Consider the following 8,009-nt stretch of genomic DNA (forward strand, 5'->3'; position numbering starts at 1 on the left):
TTCTTCCTGACAAAAGCATTTAGGAGTTGAATTTCCGAAGGCAATTCAGAAAATAGAAACATATAATGAACGGGATGTCATGGAAGACTATTACCGGAGTTGAAGGGATTTCATGCAGACGGGATGTTCATAACTGAAAAAGAGATGTAACTTTGATGATGATTAAATTCCATTGCTTGCGGTTTTGACACTTATCAGGGCTCTTTCAGAGAAAAAAAACCTCCCTATCTTATACTTCTCATCAGAGTTACGAATAATAGTCTTCTAGAGGATGATAAGCATCTACAACAAATTGCTGATGGCCAACGGAAACTTTCTATAAAAAATAGACGGAAATAATAAGAACTGCTCAGAGGTGGAACTATTTTGGGGGAACATGCACAACATAAAAACTTTATTTTGCCAGTGAGAATTCCCAGCCCTACCAGAGCATGCGCTCTCGTGTTTATCCCTTCCACATTCAAATGCTAACTGCGAAAAAGTTTTTAAAAAGATGAATCTTATATAAGTGAAAAACAGGAATAGGCTCGTTACTTCCATAGTGAATGGATGTTTGCTTGCTAGCCAGTGTGTGGTGCTACTGAAAATGTGCTCAGTAGCATGAATAAAACGCAATTATATTCGTTGCTACTGAAAACGCAGTTATATTCGCGGCCGTCCACTTCAGTTCTTCTGCTCCTGATCCTCCAGAGGAGGACGATGATTATTGTGATGATGATGATGGTGCATTCCATTTTAAGTGATTTTCCAATGTAAGCAAATAACAAAGTAATTTTGTATAGTTTTACGAAACATATTTCATTTTTATAAGTTGTTTTCTGATAAAAATTAAAAATAAATAGCATTAAAATGTGCACAAATAACGTGAAATAATAGGACACGCCTGTTTTATATGGTACCAGTATAAAGCACCGGTCGAGGCCGGCCACGAGTTCGTCCCAATGCCCTGCAGCTATCGTAATAGCGCTCTAATTCACTTATTCTCGGCGGTAAGCATGAGAGTGGGAAAAGCTTTAGAAAGTTTGCTGGAAGTCGTTAAGTCCTTTCATTATAAAATACTCGATGATTATGGGATAGGTAATTTGCACTCCATTTTAAGCAGAAGTGCGTGTTTGACACATCTCATTATTTCTGACGTCACATCTCCTGAACCGTTTCCTGTACAGTGATGCTATGTAGCAGGTGCATTCAATGATGTATGTAGATACTATGTGCAAAATGTATTCCGAATAGCATTAATAGTAAAGAAATAATAAACGTCATTTCTGATGTTGAAGTTTTTCTGCATTCCAGTGACAGAAGCTAGTTTTTTGACGCCTGTAAGTGATATAATTTTGCAGGTGCTGTCACTGACATGCGTGGAAGCCACGTGCAAAAAAAAAAAAAAAAAAAAAGTATAGAACAGACACCAAAAAACGGATGTATATTGTAATTTGTAGATATGTACGAACCCTTAGCTAAATGTACGATATTTTGATGCAAGTGTGAATAATTTTGTTTAACTGTGCAGTTTTCGCCAGGTGCTACATTCACAACAATTGTTGAAAGTGGCGTTCCTCAGCTTCCACAATGCCTGTGAATCATCGTACTATTCTTTGAAACGCTCTGGTGTTGCTCGAATACAAGGAGTAATCATTAAATTTTAATTACACATTCGAGAAAAGTTGTGCAATTATTTTTTTATTCATCTGCAGGTACGGTCCGGATACACACTGAAATTCCAACGCCGCAGTATCGTAGCATGCCGCTGGAGGCGCTAAAAGAAAATGGCGAAGCCCATTTACAAAGATTAGCATCCCACGTGTTCTGCATTTGAACAAAGCTTCCTGGAGCATTATTTGGTTTCACAGAATGCCATGTGCGGTACCGTGCGCATTTCGCTATGCATTAAAATTTGTTCACTGCCTTATCACTTTCAAGGGAGATTACACTCTGATTAAAATTACTTTGTGACTGACAGAATGCAGTGTCAGGAAGCAATGCTGAATAGTCAAAGGCTCTTTATGACCGATTATTTTTGTTTATAGTCAGCGGTATGCTCACTTCTGATTATTTCAGACATTTGAGATTCTCTATCACAGTATCAATAAACATTATTGGTATATGAATAAAAATATCATTTCTAAATATTTTGCTGCTTTATTTCCCTTTTTAATTTTTTTTGGAAACATATGAAAAATAACCGTAGAAGGATACAATTATAGCTCGTCGACTTCAAAAACTTGTTACATCCATAACCATTTTAATAATACAAAAAGGTTTACTTTGAAAGTAGTCATCGGTCATGCTTTCATGTTTACCTTTTAAGTATTACAGTAATCTATGCCTACAAATACAAATATTTACTGGCTAACTGTCAGTTCTCTGAAATATAATAATTTTTGTACCACCTAAAAACTTTTGATGCTGTGTCAAGACAAGTCTAAAAAATGAATAAGTAATTTACATCAAAAATTGCAGTTTTCAAGTATTGGTCCCCACCTCTGGAAAAATTTTTACGGACACGTGTGGTCCAGTATTAATTAACAAAGCATTTACCGATGAATGACTGTGAAGGCAACAAATTACAGTTACGTTTTGATTTAATACACGTGCACTATTTTAAATCTCCAGTACCGACTTGTTCCAAAATTTCTCCGAGGTCCAAACTGATCTTTTCTATTCTTCTGTAAATAAATAGTGTCAATATTTTCCAACCTTGACTCATTAATCTGCGATACTGCTATGTATTTACATCAGTCAGCACCCGTGTTCTTTGCAAATGGAATTATTACATTCTTCCTGTTTTTATCTGAGACTATTTCTGCTGTCTCACGTATTTTGTCATTGCTGGTTCTCCCAAGGATCTCACTAATTCTGAGGAAATGTTGCCCACTCCAGGGTCCTGTTTGCACTTAGGTCTTCCAGTGTTCTGGAAAATTCTTCTTGTAGTATGGTATCTCCCATCTCATCTTCACCTACTTGTTTTCCTCTTTCTATAATATTGCACCGTAGTTTGTTCCTCTTGTTTAGGCAGTATATATTCCTTCCATGTTTCAACTCTCCCTGCTTTGCTTAGTACTGGCTTGTCATCTGCGCTCTTGTTATTAACGCAGCTGCTTATCTTTTCTCCAACAGTCTCTTCAATTTTCCTAAAGGTTGCATCTACCTTTCCCGTAGCTATGCGTGTTCCTACAGTCTAGAATTTGTCCTCTACCAACTGCCGCTTAGCTATTTTCCACTTTCTGTCAATGTCAGCTTTTAGATGTCTCTATTGCCTTTCACCTGCTATTTTCTGCATTTTCATATTATCGTTAGTTACATTCAACAATGACTGACTTATCCAAGGATCTCTACTGAGCTTTGTCTTTCTACCTATGTGATCCTCCGCTGCCTTCGCTATTTCACCTCTCAAAACTACCCATTCGTTTTCTGTTGTAGTCCTTTCCCCAACTTCAGCCCAGTGTTGCCCAATTCTAACTTTCAAAGTCTCAACAATATCTTTTCTTGTAATTAACCAAATCCCATCTCCCTAATTTCCTACCTTCTTGCAATTTATTGAGTTTTCGTATGTAGTTCGTAGCCAATAAACTGTGGCCAAAGTCCGCATCTTGCAGTTTAAGAATGGTTTCGTAATCGATGTCTTACCATTGTGTAATGAGTCTGAAACCTTAATGTGTCCCCAGGTCTCCCCACATACTCATCTACAACTAAATTGATACTCCGCAAGCCACAATACGGTGCGTGGCGGAAGGTGCCCTGTGTCCTTTCTTGTCATTTCCTTTCCTGTTCCAGTCGCAAACAGAGCGAGGAAAAAAGGACTGTCTATATGCCTCCGCATGAGCCCTAATTCCTTGTATCTTATCTTCGTGATCCTTTCGCGCAATGTACACTACTGGCCATTAAAATTGCTACACCAAGAAGATGACGTGCTACAGACGCGAAATTTAACCGACAGGAAGAAGGTTCTGTGATATGCAAATGGTTAGCTTTTAAGAGCATTCACACAAGGTTGGCGCCGGTGGCGACACCTACAGCGTGCTGACATGAGGAAAGTTTCCAACCGATTTCTCATACACAAACAGCAGTTGACCGGCGTTGCCTGGTGAAACGTCGTTGTGATGCTACGTGTAAGGAGGAGATATGCGTACCATCACGTTTCCGACTTTGATAAAGGTCTGATTGTAGCCTATCGCGATTGCGGTTTATCGTATCGCGACATTACTGCTCGCGTTGGTCGAGATCCAGTGACTGTTAGCAGAATATGGAATCAGTAGATTCAGGAGGGTAATACGGAACGCCGTGCTGGATCCCAACGGCCTCGTATCACTAGCAGTCGAGATGACAGGCATCTTATCCGCACGGCTGTAACGGATCGTGCAGCCACGCCTCGATCCCTGAGTCAACAGATGGGGACGTTTGCAAGACAACAACCATCTGCACGTACAGTTCGACGACGTTTGCAGCAGCATGGACTATCAGCTCGGAGACCATAGCTGCGGTTACCCTTGACGCTGCATCACAGATAGGGGCGCCTGCGATGGTGCACTGAACGGCGAACCTGGGTGCACGAATGGCAAAACGTCATTTTCTCGGATGAATCCAGGTTCTGTTTACAGCATCATGATGGTAACATCCACGTTTGGCGACATCGCGGTGCACGCACATTTAAAGCGTTTATTCGTCATCGCCATACTGGCTTATCACCCGGCGTGATGGTACGGGTGCCATTGGTTACACATCTCGGTCACCTCTTGTTCGCACTGACCGCATTTTGAACAGTGGACGTAACATGTCAGATGTGTTACGGCCCGTGGCTCTACCCTTCATTCGATCCCTGCGAAACCCTACATTTCTTCAGGATAATGCACGACGGCATGTTGCAAGTCCTGTACGGGCCTTTCTGGATACAGAAAATGTTCGACTGCTGCCCTCGCCAGCACATTCTCCAGATTTCTGACCAATTGAAAATGTCTGGTCAATGGAGGCCGACCAACTGGCTCTTCACATTACGCCAGTCACTGCTCTTGATGAACTGTGGTATCGTGTCGAAGCTGCATGGGCAGCTGTACCTGTACACGCCATCCAAGCTCTGTTTGACTCAATGCCCAGGCGTATGAAGGCCTTTATTACGGCCAGAGGTCGTTGTTCTGGGTACTGATTTCTCAGGATCTATGCACTCTAATGGCATGAAAATGTAATCACATGTCAGTTCTAGTATAATATATTTGTCCAATGAATACCCGTTTATCATCTGCATTTCTTCTTGGTGTAGCAATTTTAATGGCCGTTAGTGTAATAAGTGTTTTTCTGCTCTATGTAGCAGAAAGACTCTCCTAGCCTTCTCAAGTGATTTATTAACTTAAACCGATCGCCTTTCATGATTTTTAAAAATTGTTAAGGATGAATAACCCATTCTTCGTGCAAAATTTTGCTAGACGAATTCCTCTCATCTTTCTTTCTCATCCACCCGACAGCCCAGATATCGCACCTTCTGACTTCCATCTCTTCGACACAATGGAGGATGCACTCCGCAAAAAGCAATACGTGGATGATGTGGAGGTTTTTATGCAGGAAGACATTGGCTCCGGCGTCGACCAGTAGAGTCCTACCATGCGGGCCTACAGGCCTTGCATCGCACTGAACGTAGATTATACTGAAAAGTACGATTTTGTAGCAAAAAGATCGGGGAAAAATGTGCTGTATTGGGGTCCTGTATAAAACCAAACTGCTTTCAGAAAAAAGGCATTGCATTACTTACTGAACGCCTCGCCTAAATTTCCATTTCGCTTAACTGTATGAATAATTTGAATAATTATCGTATAAATCAGACATATTTATCAGAGAAGAACTTTTACTTTGTCCCAGTTTGATACGTTTCCCATTCACCAGTACGCCTGAATGGCTGTAATACCATGACGAAAACACATCACAGTACGAACACGATACTAGCTCTGAAGAAGTATAAAATACTTGATCTTATCCGTACTCTTAGAAGAAATCGTGACTTTGAAAATGTGGAAGGTAAATGCCACCTGGTCAGTATCCTTGTTTGAAATTAGGTATGATAACATTATGATATGAAACTTCCTGGCAGATTAAAACTGTGCGCCCGACCGAGACTCGAACTCGGGACCTTTGCTTTTCGCGGGCAAGTGCTCTACCAACTGAGCTACCGAAGCACGACTCAAGCCCGGTACTCACAGCTTTACTTCTGCCAGTACCTCGTCTCCCACCTTTCAAACTTTACAGAAGCTCTCCTGCGAAACTTGCAGAAGTCTCCGCAATATCCTTTCTTTCAGGAGTGCTAGTTCTGCAAGTTTCGCAGGAGAGCTTCTGTAAAGTTTGGAAAGTAGGAGACGAGGTACTGGCAGAAGTAAAGCTGTGAGTACCGGGCTTGAGTCGTGCGTCGGTAGCTCAGTTGGTAGAGTACTTGCCCGCGAAAGGCAAAGGTCCCGAGTTCGAGTCTCGGTCGGGCACACAGTTTTAATCTGCCAGGAAGTTTCATATCAGCGCACACTCCGCTGCAGAGTAAAATACTCATTCTGGGAACAGTATGATAACTGGAAACAAGCGACTGATTTGTTGAAAAATACTGTTGGAATTATATAGCATGTTCTTATTAAGTATTAATATCCTGCTTAATGTATGTGTTACGCTGGTGGATTTCTGATGATTCTCACTGAACAGAAATAGGCAATTTCTTTTTTCTAAAAAGGAATTGCGGCTCCGACTTTTGTTTTATTTACATCCTCATGTGTCTTACCATGTTTTATATGTGTGCCTCGTGCCGCCCTTGTTATAATTTTGTATAGAATATATACAAATGTGAGAACGAAAAAAACTTCGGAAATCTAGAGTATTAAGAATAACCTATGTTCTATTAACAAACATTACATATGAACTAAACAAAGACAAACGCTTACCAACAAAGGTGATACATTCAAACTTCTCAATAAATGTAAAAATAGGTTTACAGAAAACTTTAAATTGTTATGAATCATTTCAAGTTAATTTCAGGGCAAGGAAACTAAATGATTTTTGCGAACAGCTACATTAGAAAGTTGAAGTCTCACAGTTTCTGCAAAGGGAAGGACTGTATTTTTTCATTTTTTCCGTCAACTTTGCTATAAATTTACACTAATGACAGAACAAAGTGGGCTAAAGAACACGTGCGTCTATTTCAGGAACGCAAACGTTCAGTCTATGAACATAAGCATTTTGCAGAATTGACTGGTGCTCAACGAAAATGTAAGCAACGTGTTTTCTGCAGTTCTCTGTACCTAACAGTTTAGAACGTAGCAGTGGAAAAATGGAGTTTGTGTGTGTGTGTGTGTGTGTGTGTGTGTGCGTCCGTGTGTGTGTGTGTGTGTGTGTGTGTGTGTGTGTGCAGCTGTTAATGGAAGTGACTCCAAGGTAGGCCGGCGACTGAAATAGCAGGTACCACTTTTATTTTTGGACGCTATGAACGCATCTTTCATTGCCGAACACTTAAAGAACATTTTCTTTAACTGGTCGGCAATCAAGATTGCATTCATAGCGTCCAGAAATAAGTGTAGCAGAGCAAAATAAAGAGAGGACGAAGTGGTGAGAAGGGTAACCATTTTTGCAGCCCTTGGCAGGTGAGATATTGTTCCCCATATTTCCCCAAACAAGCCACTAACCTCTTCATACTTGCTATAGCTTTCATTGTCGACTATATATTTTACAGATTCCAGTGTATTTATACTCGCCTCGATAGCCAGAATCGTCAAACAGGCAGCCAGTTCCGACACCGCCACTGAAGGCAATTTCTACGCTCAGATATGGCTCGCGGTAGGTGGACAATGTGGTCATCAGATCTTGCTCCAGTTTCCTACGCTGGAGTCCAAACCTCACGGTAAATTTTCATTGTCTTAGATCTTGTGAGTCTGATGGTGATCCGTCCGCCTGATGATGACTTTAAGCTCGGAATAGATTGCAAATACGTAAAATTAGACCCATAAATACACAACTAAAGACGTCACCACTACTGCATAAAGATTAAGCGC

General features: G+C 40.8%; 1 non-coding gene across 1 annotated transcript; it reads right to left on the reverse strand.

The window, feature by feature from the left end:
* Positions 1 to 6,086: 6,086 nt before the first annotated feature.
* On the reverse strand, positions 6,087 to 6,161 carry Trnar-gcg. Its single transcript has one exon. It is a non-coding gene; the product is annotated as a tRNA-Arg (tRNA).
* Positions 6,162 to 8,009: the final 1,848 nt, after the last annotated feature.

Source organism: Schistocerca piceifrons, chromosome 2 (genome assembly GCF_021461385.2).
Source record: "Schistocerca piceifrons isolate TAMUIC-IGC-003096 chromosome 2, iqSchPice1.1, whole genome shotgun sequence".
NCBI classification, from domain to species: Eukaryota; Metazoa; Arthropoda; class Insecta; order Orthoptera; family Acrididae; genus Schistocerca; species Schistocerca piceifrons.